Source organism: Prinia subflava, chromosome Z, assembly GCF_021018805.1.
Source record: "Prinia subflava isolate CZ2003 ecotype Zambia chromosome Z, Cam_Psub_1.2, whole genome shotgun sequence".
Classification (NCBI taxonomy): domain Eukaryota; kingdom Metazoa; phylum Chordata; class Aves; order Passeriformes; family Cisticolidae; genus Prinia; species Prinia subflava.
The window spans coordinates 17,230,211-17,255,864 of NC_086283.1; the positions used below are offsets into that span (position 1 = coordinate 17,230,211).

The 25,654-nt window shown below is 44.6% G+C and overlaps 1 protein-coding gene across 3 annotated transcripts in view; it reads right to left on the reverse strand.

Moving 5' to 3' along the window:
- Nucleotides 1-25,654, reverse strand: part of FGF13 (fibroblast growth factor 13) — a 206,045-nt gene that overhangs the window by 100,432 nt on the left and 79,959 nt on the right. The gene's annotated exons all lie outside the window — the stretch shown is intronic.

A 25,654-nucleotide genomic window follows, 5' to 3' on the forward strand; every position in this document is an offset into this window, starting at 1 on the left:
CCTCTATCTACTCTGCATGCAGATTAGGAGAAAAGCAAACCAAACATGCTTTTATGGCCTGGCCACAGGCAATATCTGCACTAAGAGAAGTGAGCAATCACTCCACAGCTGCAGGTAGTGCCACAACAGGTATCTGCTCCCCAAAGCAGGGAGGACCTGCCTTTATCAGGATGTAGAATTTCCCCCCATTCCTCAGAGCAAGAGTAATCCAGTGACATTGGACTCTATCATCATTTTCAACAGATAGGAGAGTAGATGTACAAAGAGAAAGCACATTAATCCTTCTGATGGTTTTCTTGTAAAATAGCAAGTAATTTTTAAAGTTGATCTTATAAATCAATACTGCCATTAATAACATAAAGGATATGCAGTCTGAAATGTTTCTGAATGGGGCCAGACTATTAAATGGCAAAAAGATAAAATATATAGCATAAAGAAAGTTCCAGCTAACTCAAAGTATTACATTACCAGAAAGAATTGAAACACTTTTCCACTATCTAAAAAAATGAAGCCTTAATAACAGAGATAGTGAGATTCCTCAGCTCATAGCTTTAGGCACAGATCATCTCACATGAACAAAAATTAGCTGCTTCTTCACAAGACAGCCTCGAACCACCAATTGTTATTTATAGCGTAACACAGAGATATAAAACCATACCCAAAACCAAACTTGGATTCTCCAACCCTATGTGAAAAAAACCCAAAAATTAAAAACCAAAAATTAAAAAAAAAAATTAAAAAAATCCAAGCACTTCAGTAATGAGAAAAGTAAGTACTGACAGGCTAGTCTAAAACATGCACTAGTATGCACTAGGTAAGATTATTTGGTTCTCAAACTGTTGGCCATTAATTCTAACAATTTAACCGCTTCCTGAATATCTTCCAACACATGAACATCTTAAAAACCTGTCAGATTTAAACATGGATCCCCTCAAACAAATATTATCCCATTGCATTCTCATGCACTAGGGTTTTTTTTCTCTGATAGGAGTCATATCTGCATGATAAATTCAACCTGACAGTTGTCCTGTTCACAGTGGGCAATCACCTTCTCTCAAGACCTCATTAATCCATCGGAGAAACTTTGCACCTTGGCTGTTGCTTCACTAGAATACCCCCACCATCAGTAATCCACACTAATAATCTTTAAAAAGTGTCAGTAAAAGGGATGCATGATCAAGTAAGAAAAGACAAGTGGTTCAAAAAAGAGCAGCAGGTCAATGGAGCATGAGGTCTGGGCTGCCATTTAATCCCACCCTTAAAAATCCCACCCAGTCTGGGCTGCCATTTAATCCCACCCAGTTTTACTCTGGTTTGTAGGAAGGGTAGGATGTGCTCAGGGAACACACCAAGAGCCCCGAGACAGAGGGGCAGTTGCAGCAATAATTACCAGGAGGCAACACCCAAGATAAGCCAAGGACCAACAGGTCCTGAAGGGTCAGTCCTCAAAAATTTACTGGTTTACGTAAGCTCAGAGCACACAGCATCTGCCAACCAACTGCAAGGACAGATGCCATTTGTCCACTATTTGCAAGCAGCTGCCTGACATCTTTATATAGGCCCCTGTACCATCTCAGGCAAGCTGAGGAGGAAAAGACAAAACCAATCCTTCACCAGCCGCTGACACACCCCATCACCACCTGCACACAGATTTATTTAAATTTGAATACAATGGGACCCACACCTTTGGTAAGTGACAAACACTCTTAAGTCAACAGAAGCACAAAAGGACAGCAGGTGACAATGAATGCTGGTTCTGAGGGCCAGCTAATACCTGCAGCAAACCCCAAGAACCACAGCACTAACACAGCCCTAATGCTGGAATGATGCACGGATTACTTAACTGGTGTCAGTGTTCTGGAGGAACAGCTAAAACCTTTTCTTGTGGCCTTAAGTCGGGCTGAGAATTTATTCCAAAATAAGGAATGCCTGACCCTGCTGTGTCCTTTTCCCTGCTGCGATGACAGCTAGACACCCTTGTGGAGCCACTCAAATCACAGCTGCAGGGCCTCCAGTGAGACCAACAAACACCCACAGGCAAGTTGCAACTACATGGAAGCTAAAGTAAAAGGCTTTAAAAACCTGGTGGCAGCCATCTCTGATGACTGAAGATCATCAGTGCACGACCATGAAAGGATCGTTACCAAACAACTATGAAGAAACACTTTGAAACAGAGAAATATCACCAGGCATCTGCTATGGCTTTGCCAATGGATAAAACCCACACTTCGGAAAGAATCACATGTACAGCAGAGTACAAGAGAAACCATAAATTTTAGGGAATGAATGGAAATCCGAAGCAGTGTTTAACTGACGTGCTGTGCCATGTGCAGCAGAGGACACGGTTTGCCCTCAGCTGTTTCCCCCAGCGCAGACTCTGCTGCAGTGCCTGGGATCTGCTTACGTGCCCCGTGCAGTGCCCACATGCAGAGCTTTCCATCAGCCCAGCTGGGCAGGGTCACCAGCCAGCCCCCGAGCCCAGAGTGGGAGCACAGCACCCAGAGGAGCCCGGCAGACACTCAGCCCCTCCCCAGCATGGGGATGCAGTCCTCAAGTGCAGACAGAAGCAATCTGCACTGGGGCACACCTGCATTTCCTTGGCACCTTCCTGAAAGCATATGTGGGACCATCATGCCAGCCTCCAACATTCAGCTCTGTCTCTGCTTGGTATTTCAGCAGCTAATCTCTTTTTTTCCCTTTCATCCTAATGCACTCCCCATCCTCATGGGTAGAACATTGGTGCTCTACATTCCCATCTTCCCACGAATAAAACAGGGGTAAGATTACAAATGTCACGGACACAGGTCATTAACATACTGATAAAGAACTTGTATATTCTCAGATGAAAGTGATAAATAAATACTATATAGCTTTAAAAAAAGGAATCCTTTTTTCTTCCCCTCACAATTTGATGGAGACTAAATCTACAGCAACAGTATATATGAGAGGAATTTGCCTAGAGGTAAATACAAAATAGCTGCAGTAACTATTATGTTTCCTAATCAAAACATTGAGCTTGCTAAGTATCACCCTGTAGCACATTCTTTAGCTCAAATAAAATAATAATAATTACATTAATAAAAACTTGCCGTCAACAAGCCAGTATGAAAAAAATTTCTTCCTCCTGTAAGCTTTACTGAGAGAAAGCAATCTTTAGGATGGCTGCCGGCACCAGGATGTTTTTCAAGATAAATTCAAACATGTTTACTTTATATAAACACACCAGCTAAACAGTCTGCTGGTTTGTGCCTTTCTTTTATGTCCAACTGCATTTCAGTCCCATCCAGAATTGCCAGAAACCATAACATCAGCCCTGTCCATAGGCCTTGGCTTGGGTTCCAACTGAATAATCTTTGAAGTAATTCAGAGTTTAATAAAGCTGTAAGGAAATATCTTTCCCCCTGGTTTTACACAGAAAGGCTTCAGCTCTCCTAGCTACAGGCTGTAGCAACCATAGGGTAAATAAAATCCAGGCAAAACAAATCCTCCTGTTCCTGTTGGATTAGTGTTCTTGTATGTATGACACAATTTAACACAAAAAAATTATACTTCCGTGGATCCATTTGCTCGTTGAATGAACTTTTCAGGTCATTACCTGAAACATGAATTTTTCTCAGTTCCCTAACTTTTCACAGTCTGGTTAGTTTTACATGCTGTTGGCCCCAGGATGCTTACACTTGCAATAAATTAGTTTTGCTGGCATTTTGGAAGGACTGAAGTTGTGTCTCTACATACAGGTATTCAAGCCACAGAGAGCATCAGAGCACCTCTTAAATTCTGTACTCACAAAGTGAAGGAAATCCCTGCACTTTGGCACAGGGGAGGAAAAAGCCCATTCCTCCAGTATGACTTTTTGGAACAACGAGAGCAGCAGCCAATGCCTCTCCCCTGTCACTGTCACCCCCCCAACCATCACCTCCAGAACACAGAGCATCGATGCTCACTGAGCACCTCCTTCATCCTCTCCCTCCCTCATCCACACAAAGGAAATAAAGGTCACAAATGAGGTTGCCAAGGCCCTGGGGCTGTTTAGAGTTATGCAGGATTTTTTTTTTGTTTGTTTTAGGGGAAAACATTAGACTATTAAGTTGCTTTCAGCTCCTTACAGGAAAAAGTATACAAAAACCCCTCTCTAAAATAACTTGCTTCAAGTGACTGCCTGTAGGACAGGGAAGGGTAGGAAAGTGGGGTGTTTTGCTGTAATAACATTTTCCTAGTTGAGACAGCTGATGAAAATCTCTCAGGTATACATGCAGTAAAACTTCTCTTTGCTTCTTTTCATCACTGCTTTGTTTTCCTCCTAATTTCTCCCAGTTGAAGGTGTGATTTTTTTGTTAGCCACCTGCACAACATAATAAACTCAGAGCACAACAATACTTACAAGCTAATTGAAAAGAATTCTATTCTGAGGTTGTAAAACACTCAGAACCTCTTAATGACAACACAGTCTATCCAAACCATTTCACTATTAAGCTTTGCCAAAATCTTGATGAACTATTCTTACCAAACAGCCCTGGCACTTCTGCATCACCCAGAAATCTTATTTTCAGCTTGCAGCTGTGTGCTCCCAACTTTGAAGTCTGGTTGACTCTGACTTGCTGTTTTCACAACGAAGACAGATATTACAGGAAGCACAAGCAGCCAATTCTCTAATTTTTATTCACAGCAAGCCATTTCTGGAATCCCTCGTTTTGCATCCCTCCCCAATACACCACCAAAGCCAGGCTCCACACCAGCTTATTTCAAATTGAAAGAAACAAAGCAACAAAAATACCACGCGAAGGACACAACTTTCTTTAGATGACTTTCCAAAATCAAAAGTAGGCTCAAAATGAATTCTCATTACATCTGGAAGCTGCTGCTGGATGGGGTCTATGACAATGAGAGGCTGCCAGGGACAGCCCAACTCCTTCACTCTCACAGGGAAGCAGAGTTTCCTTTTGTTCTTAAAGCAAATCTATAAATTTCCTCTGTGGCAACTATTTCCTGTGCTTGTTTCTGAACTGATATTAAAGGACAGTTTTATGGCATGCATGAATAGGACATAATTTTGAAAGGGGCAGTAACTGTCTCCAAGAACTCAGACACTTGGTGAAGCAAACCCCTTGAACTAATGAGTTCTCAAACTGCTGATCTCAATTAGACTGCAGTCAGTTATTAGAACTTGAGGCTTTAGGGATTCAACAGCATTTGCCCTGTGAGTGTTTTTCTGTGTCTGGTGGGAAAGGGAGGGCAACCTCCTATTTATAGCAGAAATATCACAGGAATATTCAAAATTCACTACTGATGTCTAAGGAATGCTTCTTGTGGTAAAGCCAAGGTCCCAGCTCCTGCTGTGACTACTGTGCAAGGCAGAGAGTGACAAACGTCTCCACAGGCAGCTGCAGCCTTGCACCTCAACATTTCCCTGCCCTGCAGGGTTCCCCATCCCACATACATGCCGTGTGTGTCTGTGACCCCAGCAGCACCCACGAGAGCACCAACATCACCCCAACAGCCTCAAACCGATCCAAGCCTGCAGCACACACACCCCTACAGGTTCCTGCCAACTCCTAAACCTGCCTAGGGCGCTCACTCCTTGAGCAGCAAACAGAAATCCACCCTTGCAAAGTCTGCAGGAGGAGCGGAATGTCCCAGTCCTGATCCCAGGGCTTGGCCAAGCCCATGCAGAGCAGCAGGGTCACCATGGCCCTTCCAGTGCCACACCTTCAGCATTAGTGGAACAAACTCCACTGCGAGCTGCTGCAGCTCACAGACAGCTGGGCTTCTCCTCCCCAGGCCAGAGCTGCTTCCTGCTTTGGATGGATCACTCACCACTACTGCACAGCCCCTGCTGAGACACTCAATGGAACCTCTACTGCAGAGCCAGGAACCAAGTCAGCCAAAATTATATGGCTGAAGCCTACTTTAGGCAAAACATTTCATGCTATATTAATTCTTAAGGTTTGCACTGCTCCACCTTGATTCCCACATCAAAGAAGTTCTCTGACTATTTTAGTGATTTATTTTCTGATTTGAAACCACTTTCCATTGTGAAATATCTTTATATTTAAAATAAGTGACTGTATTGTGATCAAAATTGAAAGCTGACAGCTCTTTCAACCATGTTTCCTCCAATACATAGATATTTCTTAACTTTTTAATCTGCAGAAAAATTCTGAAATATGCTCTCTTTGGGTCAATACACAGAATAACTGTTTTCAGATCTTCCAAAAATATTAGCACAGAACACACCCCCTTGACCTAAAAGAGTAATTGGATTAACTGCTAGCAGTAATAGGCTGTTATCCTCTGAAAAGACTAGCCCAGATAAGGCTGTATTTAGATCCTTGTGGATAATAAAGACAAAGACATACGACATAAAAAAATTGTTGATAAATGCTGCTAAGAATTCACCTCCTCTTTCCCCTGTGGAAATGGCACCAGGATTTCTGCAGGGAGCCTTATCTCCCAGCTATTCCAGGCACCCATGTGCCAGCAGACAGCCCTGGATGAGCTCTGCCCTGGCCATTCAGGGATACAGCTGGAACCACGACCTCACCGTGCCCACGTGCAAGGACGGGAACTGAAGGGCCGAGATGCAAACTGGACCCGCTTCTCGGGGACATCTGCTGCCTTGGCTTGAGCTCCTTGTGCAGAGGAGGCTTCCTATCCTGTACAGCCTCAGACTGATACCTACCGAGGACTGACTGACTGTGCAGGTGGGCAGCAATGAAGTTGCAACAAGAAGTCCAAGGACAAGCAAGGGAGACTCGGGTGCCTCGGTTAAAGGATCAGGAGCATAAGGAGTGTTCTGCTCTACCCCAGCAGCTGCAGGGAGTAATAAGGGAAGAAAAGGAAGAGCCAGCACATCAATTCCTTGTCCCAAGCCTGGAGTTAACAGCAGAGTGCTGTTTCAGTGCAGGTTTGGTATTAGGAAACATTGCTTCAACAGAAGGGCTGCTGGGCAGTGAGATGGGCTGCCCAGTGACGCAGGGAATCACAGCCCCTGGGAGGATTTAAAATATGTAAAGTGCAGATGTGGCACTTTACAGATGCCACATCTGTAGATGTCTGCCCTTCTGCATGGCACACTCAGGCTTTTGGCTTCTTCTGATGAGTTTTCTGTGCTTCACTTTGAAAATGCTTTAGTGGTGAACACGGCAGTGCTGGGGAAATGGCTGGGCTCGATGATCTCTGAGTCTCTTCCTCCCTGAATAATTCTGTGAATGTGAGAGCCTGGTGTGGGAGAGCTGCAGTTTGCAGGCAGGGCTGTCAGCATCCTGCATCTCAGCTGTGACCAACAGATACACGCTCCTGCGCATCCGGGGCTAAGGAGCAGCCCCAATTTACTCTCCATTGTGCAGACCCAGCACCTTTCCCTTCCCAGCCATCAGGACCTGTGGGTTTGCCATGCCAGATGTGCCTACTCTTATTTGAACTCTGCAGCTCAGCTCACCGCTTTGCTGTGCTTGCCCCTGAATGAACAAATGAATGAATGAATATTTCTTCTCTGCCTGTTCTGAGTGGTTTCCTGCTTTTCCCATCTGCTAAAATAAATGCAAGCTGGCTGCTCTCCAAACAGGTGGGTCGGTGCATGCAGCACAGCAGACAAGACAGTAATTCACAGGGTGCTCTTTGTTTTTGTGGAGTGTATGTATGGGAAGGCACAGGGAGCAGGGAGTACACCAGGGTGGAACTGGGGACACCGCATGGCTCAAGGGAGGACCCTGGACAGCAGGACCTGCTTGGCCAGCTGCAGAAGATAAACCAAACAAATTGCACGGCCACCAAAGATTTGGCTCCTGGGATCAAGCTGTGGCTGCCTCACCAGTTGCTGCAGCAGACATTTCTCTTTCTGCTCCAACAACACAGAACAGGAGCCATCACGGAACACAGGACGAGATGGACAGCAGCTCCAGGTGGAAATATGAGCCTCCCTCACCCGTCTACCATAAAACCCACTCTGACCAGCTCACGGGAAATTTAAAAATTATTGTGACAGTTTGTGTCACTACAGTGAACTTGTGTTCTTCATTGACAAAGTTTAGGAGAAAAAGCAAGGAATGTCAATGTTTTTAAGAGAATATCCTTGAAGTGTGGTGAAAATAAGGCATGCAGAGGAGAAGGTGCTAAGAGACATGCTAGAAAGGTCCTAGATGAGTGGGAAGCTAGGCATTTTTGAGAGCTTTGGACTGCTATAGTTTGCTGCTTATGAAATACTAGAATTGTGTATCATAACTTTAATGAGAATTAAATTATTAATGTAGCCCTATTTGGAGCTGGGAGAATAGTTTCAAATTATAAGGGAAGTAGAGAGAAGTGGGAATGCCTTTTTTCTTCCTATTTATGGAGCATTACTGTCAACAGCTGGGCTACAAAAAGAGACAAACTTCCCTAGTGTTGGGAAATAAAAAAAACCCAAAACAACAGAAACACAAACAAAGAACTGAAAAAGATCACGATCCTCTAGGAAGAGAAAAGCAAGGAACAGTAGCCTAAAAATGGTGATAAAATCATCACTGCATCCCTCCTGGAAATCTGGAAGGATGAGCCTTGCCTTGGGGAGCAGGAGATGAACACCAGCCTGGAAGTCTGTTCAGAGATTGTCAATGGAAGTTACAGCTCTTGGGCATTTCTCTTGGAAGAAGCAGACAAGAACAGAAGCACCACTCATAAAAGGACAGGTGACACTTCCCAATTATTTGCCCCATTTACTGAGGATTAACAAAAGGAAGGATGCAAGAAATCAAGTGTTTTAAAATTCAAACTCATTACAGAAAGAGCTGTTAAGAGAAATGGCCTCAGAGGAAATTTTTCAAAGCGAAGCACAGAAAACTCATCAGCAGAAGCCAAGAGCCTAAGTGTGCCATGGAGAAGCGCAGACAGTGTTCTCACAACCCTGGGGAGCAGCAGAACGCTAGATCCTGCTCTGCTTCAGCACCCCACCCAAAGCAGCAAAGAGCTCTGACCAGAGCTGCACACACGGAGGCTGAACAGCAGGGAAGTCCTTTTAGGAAAAAAATATATCATTTAACCTGAAATGAACAGCACTTTTCCTTTTAAGGTTGGAAGTTATTTTTAACAGGTCAAAGATTAGGCTTATGCAGATAATGTCCCTATATACAAACACATACACAAAACACTTCCATTTTAAAACAGTCAAATGAAAGACTGTGATATTTTCTGACATTGTTTTCTTAGGCGAAGCTTTAGTTTAGCTGAATTCCCACCACAGGTGATTTCGCACAAATCACTTGATGCACACCCCAAAAATTTATCCAGCAAGTTACACCATCTTGAAAACTAGTACTCAGCTGTATGCTCACTGGAGTGATTCTCACAGCTAGGAGAGCCCTCTGCCTACCCTGTCACTTCTGTTTAGTGTGTTACCTACTGCAGCATCCACTGCTGGAGCAGCTTTCCCCAGCCCAGCTGCCAACGTTGTGACTGAATAATCCACCTCCAACAATCTGACAATTAGCCAGTTCTTTTTTCCCCCCATCTGGCCCATGCAGTGTTACTATATCCACTCGAACAGCCATCCATTGAAAAACAACACCCACAACATCCCATTCCTCCCTTTCCTGAAATAAAAGGACTGCACTTCAGAAGCCTGCACTCGACAGTTTTAGAAACTGTACTTGAAACTGTTTTTCCTCTCTCTACATTTACCTAAAGCCTTTCAGACATTGCAGAAACCCATGTGCAATTATGCTATCACTGTTACTCAGTGTAGCTACAACATGGTGTAAATACAGAGAAATGTTTTGCTTCTTACTGTTCAATTTAATCAGCTACAAGACAAATTAGCAGAAGACTAAACTGTTACTTCCTGTCTTCCTGTTACTATTCACCTTAATGATCACTTGTATTCAGAGTCCAAGCAGATGTTCTGTATACTGAGATCCTTCTCAGCTTCCCTACAACTTCCTTTTGTACACTGCCATGGTAGTCCCACACCCTGCCCAGCACATCTGCTCTGTACTAGCAATCTAAGTGCACTGGAATTACAATAATGTTTGCACAGTACGGCCTTGAGTGGTATTATTATTTTACTTCAAGTGGTAACTTTCAGTTCTGTTGAGACAGCTGCTAGGTCGGCTGAAGGCAAGGCGAGAGAAGCAGTCAGCAGCAGGGCAGGGTTTGCTCCTTGGCTGTGAGCAGCCAACGTGCAGCATCTGACCACAGAGCAGGGAGGGTTTCCCTGCCCAGGTATCAGCCTCAGCAGACAGCAGCTGGCAGCAGGAACTGGGGCAAACCTCACCTCAGCAAGCTGAACCCACCAGCTCCCTCCCCTCCAAGGGGACCCTGCGGCGGGATGTCCGGCAGCCCTCCTGCCCCGTGCATGGGCAGAGGGTGAGCAGGACCTTCTGGGCTCTGCAGAACAAAGCAGCCAAGCCACCCCAGCCCCAAACCCTGCCAGGGGTACTGAGCCAGACTGTGCTTGCAGAGCCTCACTGCTCCGGCCACCTCTGCCCACCACTGCGCTCAGGTCACAGTGGGGTGCCTGGACAGGGACGGAGGGTGACCAGAGTGACCAGGATGACCAGAGTACCCAGAGGAGCTGCCACAGCTGCAGCTCAGAGCACCTCACAGTGATGGCTGTGTGCAGAGAGATGTCTGTGCTCACACCTGAACTCCACACTGCTGGCACTCTGCAGCCTGATCCAAGAGGGACTTCAGTGCTTTGTGTCTGCCAAAAAGAGTTAAAACCCAGGACTGTGGTCAGTCAAACCATAAATAACTCAACTGGGTGACTCTGGCCCAGCTGATCACTGGTCTGCTCTAACAGCCCAGCCAAGGCCTGCGTGTCAGGCAGTCACTCCTGACTGACACTTTGTCACCAATGGGAAGGACACAGTGACAGGGTCACAATACAGAAATGAAATGTACATCTTTCACAAACCAGCACACATTTCCATACAACTTGGCATGAAATTCAGATGTCTGCAAGGTGATCTCCATGCCTGGGTGGCTGCCACCCTCTGAGCTACACAGCCACCATCCACTGCCAGCTATGGTAGACACCTGGGGGTCTGCACCAGGAGCTCCGACTGCTACACAAACATGCACACAAGCACTCCAGATGCAACACACTATTTGGAATTAACTTCTCCAGAAATCAAAAGGCAAAATGATCAAATAAGGTTGTTCTGTTAGAGCAGAAATAACAGTGGAGTGCATTGCCTTTGTGTATTTTTATACTACATTGCATAATATGCTCGTGTTGATGTTCAGCACCGTAAATGACATAAAAAACAACCCAAGGCAGCAAGCACAGCAGAGCTCTAAGAAAAAAATCATCACATTTCACATTCCAGTGCATGAAGTGAATGCTGCAGTCCTCTAGCTTACAGCAGTCTATCAAAGTTAGCAAAGACAAATGTGTGTCTTAGCAAAAAGACATTGTTTCAACACTGAGCTATAAATTAGCTTTTGGTTTTTAGGAGGCAGTAAGTGGCCTTTATTTTAGTACAAGAAAAAGCCACTCTGTTTAAACTAAGGACATTGCATGCTGCATACTGTAGCTGGGGAGCTGCCACACTCACTTTTAACTGCTTTGAAATCATCCATATTAGAGACAAGTCCCTATTTTTTGTCATTACCGAATTTATGCCTACTGGGACTTCACATACATCCAAAGATATTAAACCATTCATTCTGAGAGCTGATCAAAGAACTTTTAAACATGGGAAGGACAGTGCTGCTGTGACTGTCTGAAATGCGTGGATTCACACCGGCTCCAGTTAAACAAAAAAATTATCAAGGAAAGTTTCAAATCCATTTGCAGCAGCTGAATATTTGACCCAAACAACTGTGAAAACAAGTGCTGGAGTACACAGGGCCTGTAAACTCTCATTCCTGAGCTCTGCACTGCTATGGACAGCTCCAGTTTACTAACTGTGTTCTCAGCACCATTCGCACCATTCCCAACCACCAGTGCCCAGAGTCCTTCCATTGTTCCTTGCCCTGCACACCACATAAGCACTCACAGTATTTTTAATATTAGCCCCCACAACCCCACTTGTACCTTAAGCAATAGCAGGAAAAATTGAAATAAATTTTTTATAGCTTTCAAAGAATTCATTTAGGGAACAAGGTCTTTGCAGGCTGCAAACAAATCCACCTTTCCTCTTACCTTTAAATTAACTAATCTGTAACTTCCATTCTACCCATGTACTCTGCTCCTGAACTGAAATTCTAAAGAGCATTTTGCAAAATTTTATTAGCATTTTAGTCTGCCTTTATCTATTAATTTCACAACAGATACACAAAACTGACAAAAGACTTCTGTGTTTCCTATTGCATGCACCTCCTTGCCTCCACACTATGGAGCAGGGGATAAAAGCTGCAGATCCCAGGTGTGCTATCCCACCCCCAGAACAGTCCTACCTGTCTCAGAGCTCTGCGATCAGCCTGTGAGAAGCCCTCTCTGGGAGGCAGCAAGCAGTGACTTTGAGCTGCTCTCCTTGTCCTGAGCTATCATGCAGATGTGGGATGGAGGCTGTCCTGACTGCCTGTGGATCTCCAGGCTGCTAAGCACAATGATCAGAGATGACTCACTGTCACTCTCATACACATTAAATGGTTCTGTCGATTTTTCTGACTGGAGGTATTGCTGTAATTGTTGAGTTTCCCAGCTGAGGGGCTGACATGGGCTTGACTCAACTCTGCAGCTGTGCTGGCTCAGGCTGCTCGTGTCGCTGGGGCTCAGACCCTGCCCTCGCCCAGCAGAAGTTCTCCTCTCCCATCAGATAATACAACAAAAGGGAGCTTCCCTTGGCCATATCTGACATTTCAGCACTGAAGTTTCTCTCCAGGAATGCTTTGCATATCGTATATTAATAGAGTCTGACTAACAGCTTTAGCTTCACATCATGTCTAGACAAAGTGTCCCACTGTGGGCAGTAGCCTGGAAGGGCACTTGAAACAGCTGTGGGTGAACAAAACATAAACTGTGCTGCTGACAGGTTGTGTGCATACTGTATCTCATTTAGTTATTCTTCAGGAAGTGAAAATAATGGGAATTTCACTGAAGTTTTAGGCAGAAAGAGGCCAAAGCTCAGGCTGGCCAGAGAAGCAGGAACAACCCACGGCCCAGGCTGGACCAGGAAGAACTTCTTCCCCCAAGGGTGGTGAGGAATTGGAAGGGGCTGCCCAGGTTGATGGTAGAGTTACTGTGCTTGGAGGTGTTCAAGAAGCAACTGGGCACGACACTCAGTGATCTGGGCTACCCAGCAAGATGGTGATGGGCCAAAGCTGGTGGGACTCCATGATCTTGGAGGCCTTTTCCAACCTTAATGATTCCATCATTGCAGGAGAAGCTGTGGCTGCCCCTGGATCCCTGGAAGTTTGGACAGGGCTTGGAGCACCCTGGGCTAGTGGAAGGTGTCCCTGCCTGTGGCAGGGGTGGGACGAGGTGACCTTTAAGGTTTCTTTCAACCCAAACTACTGTGTGATTTTATGTGCATCATTGAACACCCAGAACAAATGAAACAGTCAAACAAGGGAGGAAGCAGATAGAAGTTCCACAGAAGATTTTTATGGCAAAAACATGAACAGGCTCTCTGCAGTGTCCTGGTGTACTCGGCAGTGTCCATTTACACCCTGGCTGCATTCTGACAATACAGCTGTACCTGACACTGACCAAAACTCCTTCACACAACAGGATCCCTGCAGAAAAGTGACAGCACAAAAGCACCACAGTTGCAAAGCCACAGTATGAGGATGCTGGAAGCAGAGAAAAAGTATTTATGGTCCACCAGAGAGTCTCCACCACTTCTCAGCAACCACCAGAGTTTGCCTGCCCTTGGGTGTTACTTGTTAGGTGAACACTGCATCCCAATGTAAAAAAGCAGCACTGCCTCCCTTCACTGAAATGAGCTGCCTGAATTGAAGGCATTTAACTCCCTTTCAGTGTCTTTCACTATGCTCTAACACACTGTGGTGCCATTACAGCTTTAAATATTTACTTGACATTATCTTGCATCTGGCAAATGTATTCTGATACTCCTCAGCAAGTCCCATGCAGGATTAAGTTCTCCACTGGTCTTTGCACAGTAACAGATCCCAATTTATTCTACCACTGCAATTCTTTCCAAATCAGGTCTGCAAAGTCCAAGAAGTTTTCCAACAATTCTGTTAAGACAGATGAGATTTGCAGGCACCAGACTAATTTCTAAGTTTCTCTAGTAGTTAACTTTCCTGCCCCCATCAGGCTTTCTCCTTTTCTGTGCTGTTCAGACCCATACAAAGACTGCATGTTACTCTGTTAGTACTGTCAATCCATATGCACCTTCTAATTTTGTTCTCTTATTGTTAATTAACTATTTCATATTGCAAATTTCCATTTTTCAGATCAGATGTTGTTGTCACAATAGGCCTGTAAGTGAATTATTATAACTATAATGCATTCATAAATAACACATTAAACACTTAAAATATTTATCTTTTTAGAGGTGCTGCAACCCAGTTGGCCTACATGTAATAGAAATTGTGCACCCATGAAATTAAACTGAATAAAAAAAAAATTTTCAAAGGCTTAGTTCTCTGAAAAAGTTATTGCTTCTAATTCTTATTGGTCAAATGTTATTTTCTTTCTGATGCTAAATTAGAATACTAGAATAAATAAAAATGACAGCCTCTGGGTAGGGAACTGAAATAAGGAACAGCAACCAAATTCCACTGAAGGCCAGGCAATTATAGGGGTGGGAAGGAGAGAGCAGAAAAGCAAACACACAAATATTTTCTAATGAACTTGTGGCAGGATAACAGCACACATCTTCAGTGAAACACTCCAGAATCAACTGCTGCATGAGTTTCATTATGGGCACTCATAGGCCATTTTCCATGGACCTTCACTGACCTTTGCAAAGGCCACAGAAGTGGCCCTGCTCTGCTCTGTGCCTTTGCACAGATGTGTTTCACACAGCCCATGGCTCATTTCCTGCTGCAAATTGCCCCCATCCCACCCAGGGCATGCACCCAGTGAGACACAGGGACAAACAAAATCCTGCTTTGTTCTAGGCTTTGGCTGGGCTTGCACAGCCTCAGGAGAGTCAGCAGGACTTTAACCTGATCTCAGAGCCCCGTGCAAGGAGATCTGTCTCTAACAAAAGGACCAGCTGACCAGCACAAAAGGGCTGCACAACCTCCCCCCTCCCAGGGATTCAACACAGATGCTCCAGCACAAAGTCGAGGGAACATTTTGAATATTTCTGTCACCTTGCTGTGCCCCTGATGGCTCACACTGCAAGGCAGGCTGCTGTGCCCGCATTCCTACGGCACTGCACAGGTGCAATTTTTCCCATTTTTTTTCCCATGAGGATACTCAGCCAACAACAAAACGGGGAGTGGGAGTTGCCCAAGAACAATTCTGTCCCTTTCTACAGATGTAAAAACCCCAAAGAATGCTTTTTCTCCCAAGCTGCAACAACCAGGGAAGCCCACGTGTTTTGGCCAGCTCAAGGTGGAACACCTGGAAGATGTCTCCCCAGCTTCTCCTGAACAGCCTCAGAGCACTGGCACTGGAGCCTGCTGACTCAGCACCACACACAGCTATTCCCCCTGAGCCACAGAACCCTGAAATTTCAGAATCTCTGCTAGCCACTCATGCCTGTCCCACAGGGCACAACAAAACACACCACAGCTGCTCCCAGCACTGACTGCAGCACAGACATTTAAATTTCCTTCATACCTAAACGGCTAGATTTTAATTTTATTTTTGGTTCACTCTTCATCACAGGGCTATTAAGACCTGGTCAGATAAGGCTTTTGCAGGCTATCCAAGGCTAAATCTCCTAAATGCACACCTCCAGCTCATAGCATTTTATTGTTGCTGCTTCTGGCATATGGAGAGCTTAGATGAAAACAAGCAAATACTGGGTAAAAACTATTCCAGAAAAAGCTGAATATTTATGGCTTGTACACAGAAACCTGACTGGCAAGTGAATGCTTCAGGCAGAGATAAAAGGAGTGACAGAAGAGTAACTTTTATCTATGCAGTCTACATTTAATGACTGCATCAACATTTGCAGATGATTAGGGCCAACCTAAGTGCTTTGTTGTTCCTTCCTTCCATTTCTGAAGGGTTCGGACTTCATTTATTCTTTATCTTCTTTTTTTCTCCCTCTCCCCCAACAGCTGCAACTAAATATAATTTTTGGCTTTTAAAGACCTATTTCCATTTATAGAATCCAGCTGACAGGCTGGGGATGACATTTCCTAGCTGAGGCATCTGCCTCCTTGACAGAGGGAGAGATAATCACGTTGGGTGAAACAGGCTCAGCATCTATGACAAGCTTAAGATGTCAGAGCTGAGAGCATCGTGTCTGGCCCCTCTGGATGTTTTTTCTTGAGGAGTTCAGCCCCATCTGGTGTGGAAGGCAGCCAGCCTGCAGTGCTGGGGACAGGGGACGCTTCACTGCTGAGGTTGCCACAGCTCCAGTTTAATTGCTCACTTATTTATTTAATTACGGCAGCCACAAGAACGTGTGGTCAGGCTGCCAGCCTGCTTTCCCTGAAGCAATTTGCTGCTCTGGAAGTGCTTGTGCTGGACAACCCTCCTTCCCCCCGCAGCACCACCTTCAGCAAATGTCACAGCCAGCTGGAGCCACCTTGTCCCCAGGCAGCAGGGCCACGACATGAAGGGTCTGCAAGGGGGCTGAGTCTGGAGAGGCATTTCCATGGATTCAATCCTCAAATCCAAGAAACGCCCCCACGACATGTGTCCCTGCCTCCTGGATCAGAACAAACATACAGCACCTGCCCCCTCCACACTCATTTAAGTTCTGCTTTTAATTTGTAGATCAAATGTTCTGCAGTCACAAATCAAATTATGCTGATAAAATTAGTTAGATCAAGGTACTACTTTTCTTTTGAGATGGGCCATTTGATGCTGCAGAATGTCACTTTCAGAATATTTCTGAAAGTAGATTCCTCCTCACAAGTAAATTTTTCTTGCCAGATGTTGATGTAAATGCTCACAAATCATGAAAGATTTCCAACAGATGTGCAACTTGCTGCCACTCCAGGACAGCTGCTCCTCCCCTCTCTTCTACCTGTTATCACACAGGACAGTTCATGTGAGGGCAGATGTGAGAGTCTAGCAAGACATGAAGGCTGTTGTTAAAATTTATGTCACAATGAACAACTGCTTCCTCTGACCCTGCAAGAGACTCCTTCACAGGCAGCCACAGTCTCACATGGTGCCCTGGGGGAGAACATCTGCTAACACTTAAGCACTCCTGAGGTGCCACATTTATACCCAAATTTATATCCAAACAGACAAGAACACTTCAATTAAAGCCTGTGTGTGGATCTGTCAGTAGGTGCCCACAAACCTCAGTCCCTGCATCAGCCTTCTCCAGCTCTCTGTGCCTTGCTCTTGGTGCTCTGTCCCCCTCACATGCACTGTTTCAAAACCTGGCCGATTTCTCACATATTCTCTACTTCTCTGCCAGGAGAAGCAGCAATGATTATCCAGATGTAATTTCAGCAAACAATAAATGCCTTTATCAATGGTGCTGCCCTGAAAGTCAGAGGATGGAAATCTTAATCTGATTTTCCAGCTTCTACAGCATCTCTTTCTATAAGATCATTAAACTGCAAGCTCAAAGTTACAGTTCAAATCACATATTTTTGCAGAAAAGTCTAAGCTACAAACAACAAAATTGTGATTCATAATCTGTCACTTTCAGTCAAAATATCATGTCTAGCAAACATTGATTTACATGTAAGATTACAGACCTTGTGGTTGTACTTTCCAAAGCTATTCAATAACAGCAATCATAGCCAACAACTGATAGGCAATTTTTCTAGTATACACAAATTAATCTTCGCTAATTTGACCCTAAATTACAAAAGTTTCATGATTCATGTTCCCATATGAAATTGCTGGTTGGTTTGGTTTCTTGGTTACATTATTCTTCCCTTGCATCTTGTCCTTAGACTATTAAACTCTTTGCTTGTATCTCGTTCTTCTGAAGTTTACTTCCTTTGTATATTTGCTAGAAATGCAGACTTGCCTTCTCCATTTTAAGCTGTGTCTTTTAGCTTTGATTCTCTTGCAAAGTATTTTCATCTGTTAAATTTTTTCAACACTTCCTTCTGTCTGACATCTGCACATCCAAACCCAACCTTACAAAAGAACTTCAGCCTGGTTGTCCAGAGCACACAGGCAGCACCTCTCCTGCTCTCCCTAAGGGAACAATTCCCACCCTTTGTCTGTGCCTGGCCCTGGAGGTTACTGCTCCTCAGCTCTCCCACACAATGAGGGCAGCTGTCCCAGCCTTGCCCCACACCCAGATAAAGAGTGACTGCACTAAAGCTTCTGCTGCGATGGTTTCCAGGTGTGCAACACAAACACAGCTGTTTCCCTCCAGGATAGGCTGCTTCCAGCCTAGCAGGACTGAAGGCAGGCTCCTGACACATAGAGGAGGGACAGGACCATGACATGACCAGAGGCAGGGTGGGCTCATCCAGGGGCTCAGCTCACTGCCACTACAATTAAAATTAAAACCTTGATGGGGAAGGGCCACGTGGTGCATGTGCAGAGCCAGCACCCTCCCCAGGGGGATTGTTATTTTAACACCTGTCTGCTTGTACGTGGTTGTTTTATTAATAGAAAGGCTCACACACAGCCTGAGGTAAATTAAAATTCCAATTCTGCTATTCCGTGTCATTGTAGAATATGTCAGGCTGTTTGATTTGGTTTCTAGCAAAGCAGGCTAACAAACTTCCTTCCAAGCCATTAATTCAGATATTCAATAAGCCTAACACAACTGCACTGGCTCATTAAAGCAATTTGAGGTAACCTGCACTCATTAGAGCAGCCACCATCTATATCCCTGTGACTGCTGCCTTGTTTTCAGACAGCATCACAGATGACCTGCTGTGCCAAATGCCTCTTCTGTCTCAGGAAAACTTCAGGGAAATAGCAAAATGGAAACCCTTGATTTGCTCAGGCTTTGAAATCCATTCAAATGCAAGAATATTAAAACATTTTGAGTATCTTTTTTTCATCCAGAAAAGGATTATTTAACTAGATGAAGGGAAATTCTTCAGTAAAGACCGTACCATGATGACAGTCATGCAGGACACAAGTTTATGGATAAAACTGATAAACTCCTTACTATATGTTTTGGAAAGGACAGTTTAGCCATTCAGAAAAGGAAATACAGGAGAGACAAATTATGAATGTGCCATAACTGAAATAATAAGAACCAACCTATGACCTTGGTATGCAGCCCAGGCTGCCATCGGTGTACAAAACAACTGCTGCCCATTTGGGGAAAAACTACAAAAATCTTTCTGTGCTTAATAAAAAAGGACACTAAAAACAAGGTACAAAGACAACTGAGGCAGCATTTAGCCTTTAAGCAGAGACATTTACAGGTGTACCTGTAAATGCCATCAAGCTTAGGATAATTAAGCCTGGCCCTTGAACTACATTAACCCGTTTCAATAGCTGGAGGTAAAGCACAAAATCCTTGAGTGAGACTAGTTTTGAGTCCTCCATCAGAGGAATTAAGTAGCTTAACACAAAGCACCTTCTATGGACTTAGCACACTTGAAGAAAGACTGTTGTTCACCTAATAAAGGGGAGAAAGGCATGCAGCAGACTTTTGACCCTCTGCTACACAGTAAAATCAACTGCCTAACAACAACAACTAAATAATCTCTGCATTATTTTGTTGCATGTTTGCTGTTTCCTGAACAAAACCCTGCTTCTTCAAAGTCAGGTTCACCCAACACTGAATAATGGTACCTGCAATGCCAGCACTGCAGGCTCGCAAGCAGGCTGCTGTCCTCCTGATACCTCGTCTCTGAATTACCTCTGAGTTCATTGCAGATGGAAAAGCTTGTTTAACTGAATTCATTATTTTATTTCTTTACATTTCAAGCCACTATATATCATACACTCAAGCCACCACAGCTGGCAGAAACACTTGGTATGTGCCTGGAGGCTTCTGGGGCTAGAACCAGAGTTTTCCTACCCTCAGTGTCTCTCATTTGAACTGAGAAAACTCCCTTTAGCTGTAAGGGACAACACTCCCTGTTGGCTGGCCCAGCAGAGCCAGCCAGATGAGCTCAGGCTCAGGCTCATCTCTGCTTTCCCTCACTCCGCAAGACATATCTTTCCATGTATTCACAGAGAGGAACTAAGTTTCAAAGGCACATCTCGGAGAGAAGTAAGGAGAATTTCATGCAGTAACTTTCTTTCTGAAAACACTTCTAAAGTTCTTCCTCGATTCTTTTTTAGAGTGCCTCCTGAGAAACCTGCTAAATAATTAATATCTCTTTCTTATTTTGCTACTGTAATGTGAATAATTAATCTATTCTTTAGTAACCACTATATTTATTACAAGGGAATAAAGCACTGCAGTGGGGTTCCAGAGAGAATTGACACACTTCCTTCCATTGAGTCACCTGCACAGGGCTCTGGGGTGGCTCTCATCCCGTTTACCATCACCAGACAAGGTTTTCTACAGCTCTGAAGTCTCTGGGTGAGCATCAGGAGGAACCGACGTGGTGGTGACAGCAGGAAATTCTTAGCCAGAAAAATCCTCAGCTCCTTTTGAGAGCTTTCTACCCTTGAGCTCAGCTGACAGATCAGCAGGAGCAAAGGCCCCAAAGCTCCACTAGCATAATACTCTCAAAATTACTCCTTACAATTAAGCTGCGCTGTCTGGGAGACTGTCAAGTGTTTGTTGTAGAACTGTACCAGACACAGGCTCTGGAACAAGGCAGCCTGTGTTCTTCTCAAAATCTATCTTCCCTTCAATAAATGCTCTGTTTTCAAAGTGAATAGATTTTATTTTGATTTTTCTAAAAAACCAGCATGCTCCTACTTGCTGCCCAATTTCAGTTTTAATTTTTAAGGATTTTCCTATCTATGTCAATTAGAATTGTGACCACATCTTGGTTTCATTTTCCTTTGACGTTCTCTGGCCAAGAAAATCCACATAATTTAAATTCATTAACATTTCCTGTTTCCTCTCTCATTTTAAACACTCTTCATTTCAATACCATCAGCATTTGCCCAAGCATTCAGAAAGTATCAGCATAATAAAGCAGAAAGCTGAAATTCATCACGGTGAAGAACTGATAGCATGTAGGATGTTTTTACCAAGACAGGTTACAATCAAGCCGATCAGTCTCCAAACTACTCTATAGAGAATCATTCAATTTCTGACATCAGGAGGAATTTTCCCTGCCTACATTGTCATCCCTGAAGTGAAGGAGACTCTTGAAAAAATGGAGCAGAGTGTTCAAAACACCAGCAGATCACATGGAGCGCAACCATGCCTTCAAATTCACCAGAAGGTCACCAAGCCTCCACACTGAAAGCTAGGATCTATTTAAATATTGTCACAGTGAAGTGGATATATCCTCAGTTTGTCCAAAAGGCACTTTAAACACGGCAGCCTTACCCATCTATCTCTGGAATGTGCTCCAATCTCACTCCTCAGTGAGACTAAAGGAATTAGCACTGCTCTGAATCACACATCAGGATGGAGTCCCATTAGACTCCTGAGAGGCTGATTACAGTGTCACATTCATTAGGTCAGAAAGAAGCACATTTTGTTTGATTCTAGGATTCTCTTCAACTGAGAAGCACTATAAGAAGAAGCACAAACCAATTTATATGTTTAAGAAGTGAAATTAAGGTCTGTAATCATAGAGTTTTAATGATCTCTACCAAATTACTGACTCACAGCAATAGACGTGCTAAAGGGTTTACAGCAGTAGCACCTTAATGCTCCAGCACACCACTGTGGGGTGCAGAGAAAGGGCTGAGGGGATCTCAGGGCAAGGAGTGGTTCTAGCAAGGGAAGAAGGAGACCACTGGGAGTCAGGAAAGAGATGCTGGCAGAGCACCTTGTGGGCACAAGCCAAAGGAAAACAGTTCCACGTAGGACAAAGCAAACAGCCTGCCACAACAGCCATGTCACCCTGGTCTGGGGGCTTTAACCCCCTGGCACAGGACGAGGAGAGGAAAAGGCACCACATCTCCTACCTTGAGCTATGGACTTCCACCTTCTCCCCATTCCATCACTGCTGGGCTGACTGGCTCTATGGGAAAGCAAATATTACCCAACTTGCCATCCAAATCACGTGTCCACCCCGCTTTAACAAAAATAATCACTCAGGATGCATTCGAGCAGCAACTGGAAAAATCTGGAGCAAGGAATGCGAATGTGTTTAAGTCAGGCAGGCCAGATTCTCATGCCTTCATGTCCTGCAAGCGTGTGGGCAGCAGCAGGAGGTGTTCCAGGGTGCAGGGCTGCACCCCACACTGCTGCCTTGTGAGCTCAGCCTGTGCAGATGGAGAGGAACCTCAGCAGGGTGTGATGGAGAACTCCCTCAGCTCTCTGTGTGAACACAAGGATACTAACATCCTCCTGGGAATTAGCATTTACATTTTATTTGTGGCTTGTTGGCTTGGGTTTTTTTTTCAGGCTGCTCCAGGCAACATATTTGTACTTCACTGGACATAGCCATCCTAATAACCATTACCATTCCTGGTAATTTTTAATTAGTTCCTTCCCCCTTCAGAAAGAATTTATTTTAAAAATCTGTATAGGAATAATAGACTCGTAATCAGAGAAGCCACATGCCATGATCAGAATTAAAGGAGCCATCTGTTTCTTTACTGTCATGCACATCTCAAACAAAAAGTACACACATGACATATGTCATTACTTCCACTTTCCTGAGAGAAAATATTTGTCATGATTGCCTCCCACAGGAGCACAGGAGGCTCCACCACCAGCTTGCAGTGCTGGAGGAACTCCTCTCACTAACGCTCTCCAAGCAGTGGATTCAGGTTTTATCTCTTCCTCAACCAACCCAGCAGAGCTTTTCATGCCTCTGCGAATCCTTTGCAAACTTATTTTCCACAAGATCTGCAGCTCGGGCTTTGCGTGCTGTTCCTACCACCAACAGGAACTGCCCTGCTGAGCTGCACATACACATTTGTGTCTTACCATTCAAAAGTCAATTTAGGAAATTATTCTGTTCACTGGATGATATACTTTCATTTCAGTATGTTGTAACATGAATTTTTTTTTCCTTTCATCTAATTTCAAAATGCAGTGATAAAAGCAGTGCTGGAAATGCACCAGACACACCCAGACACACTCCTCAACATCAACCTCCCTGCAGCCACAGCCAATGGGTGTGGATATTCCCCTCTCTGGCAGGAGTCAGCAGCAGCAGCGTGCTCTCCACCCTTTGCTCCTCACCCCACGGTCGTGGCCAGCTGATCCAGAAGCTGGAGGTGACACTGCAGGTGACACCAGCACACAGCTATGCCTCTGCTCAACAGAGCTGGCAGGCCCAAATGCATGTTTATGAAGGGTTCAAAAGCATCACCTGTGGTCATGCACATCTCCAGAGCACTCTGCTGGAGCAAAGGATACCTCTTATGGGCCAGGTTTTGGGACAAACCACTGTGAGCAGAACAGCTCTTTGGTGCTCCTCGGCTGCTGGGAATGCTCACAGGCAAAGTCACTCCTGCCCCAGGCTCCCTGCACACCACACCTGGCTGCATCCCACTTCAGCCTAAAAGGCTGCCTCAAGGAAATGCCTGCACTGCTCCCAGAAACTTCTCAGCTTTATGGTGTGTTCAAATAGCACCTAACCATAAGGAAAGCAGGTCTGTAGGACAACTGAAATAATCATTACTTCTCTAATCCAACCCAAATCCAAAGCCCTGACCTGCTGCTATGCAGGTACAGAATTACAGCTAATCCCCACCAAAGCCAGAGGAGGAATCAGTGCAGTGCTGCACTGCCAGGGCTGGGTTTGAGCAGAGCCACTGCCCCGATGTGAGCGAGGCTGCTCAGGGGAGCCATCAGGAGATGTCACCCTTGCACTGAGCCACGGTGGTCCTGCTCCCCTCTGCCCAGTCCTGCCAAACACACCAGCCCTTGCCTACAAAGAAGAGACCAATGACAGATGTTCTCAAAAAAGCCTCTCCCGAAATGCTGTAGAATCCTTCTATCTAAAACGTCTCCCCCTCTTTTCACTGCCTTGCCTCAGTTCAAACACTGAAGAGTTCAAGGCTACCTACTGTGCAACTGAGACATCACTAAAGGATTTCTTCAGAAAAACTAAAGTGTAGCTTAATTTAAGTTTGCCTGACCTGGGTTGTTACCCTTGCTTTCAGTTATGGAAAACCTTTAAATAGGAACAGAAAAAAAAAAGTTGTCTCTGGTTCTTCAGCTTTTCTCTCTGCAAGTCTGGATGTTTTTGCTATAAGCTGTTCATCAGCAGCCAGGAGAAAAGCTCTGAAGTTAAAACACCATAAAACACCAGCAGCTCTTCAGGGGGATGTTTCCTTCACCCATTTGCTCTCCACATAGATCATCATTCCTGTGCACAGACATGTATTTCAATATTGGCAACGCTCTGTGACCCTGAGATGTTCTGTAAATTCTCCGTGTCAGTTCAGTGGAAAACACTGTCTAAGCCTATCCATAAGCGTATCTCAGTCTATCCATATTCTGCTCCTGTGACATCTTGCATTACTATGCAGGATTGCCCACCCATGGCATTCATTCCTCTGCTCTGATCATCTATGGAATGCATAATGATGAAAGATGTTACTATGAAAAAAATAAAACAAAGCACTTTATATCCTTAATTGAAACACTGCACATTTTAAAAGTACATTTTTACATACATACACAAATATATACAGTGCAACTATTTTTATCTAGCCTTCTAAACACAAACTTGTAATGAAAGATTTGCACTGGGGCTCCATGATCAATACCAAATTTGTGTTTCAGAGGCACGAAGTCAGGACATACTTCACAATTCCCACCCTCTTCCATTCCACAAACACATTCCTAAACAGCTACATACACTGATACCATATTTAAAAAATAACTGAGATAAGCCTCTGCTGAAGAAGAGGGCAAGGTGTAATCAAGATTTATTGGTATTTCAGCTCTTCTTCTGCACTTTTCACATCACTCTGTCTTCTAACAATTACACTCTGCTGCAGAGTACGTAGGCAAATATATCCATCCTGAGAATGGCTCAGTGCCAGGGCTGTGGGTGACAGCTCCCTGTCCTGAGCGCTGTCACTCCCCAGCGCCACCAGCAGCACCTGGGCAGAGCCACCTGGGCAGGGCAGCCTCCTCCTCCTGGGGCAGACCAGGAACCTCCTCATCACCCCCGGCCATGGTCAGGCTTTTCCTGGTGATCCATTCTGCTCCACTTTGATATTCTCCCTGACAAAGCAGTTTTACCAGCCAGCAGCTATCCACATCTCGAGCTAACAAATGCTATATATTATTTCTTTTTATTAAAGCTCTTCTGGCAATCGTAGAGGTTATTTTGAGACTTGGAAGGAAGAAAGCAATAATTCACAATCATTCTAGTCATCGAGAGGAGTATCAGTAAACTGAGATCAGCCGAGGAAACCAGCAGTACCACAGAAAAGTTCTTTCTGGATCCTTCCACTGCTTCCTGCTTAACAAAGCCTGGCTCAGATGAGGCACAAGCACACACACATGGAAGTAACTGTCGCTGCTTATGCAGGTTTTGAAATTCTCTTTTAATGCTCTCTTTTCACTGGGAAGAAACCATCCAAGAAGCACAGTTTTTCATCATAAACCTGAAGTACCTACAGCATAAAAGCCAAGCAGCCTGGAGC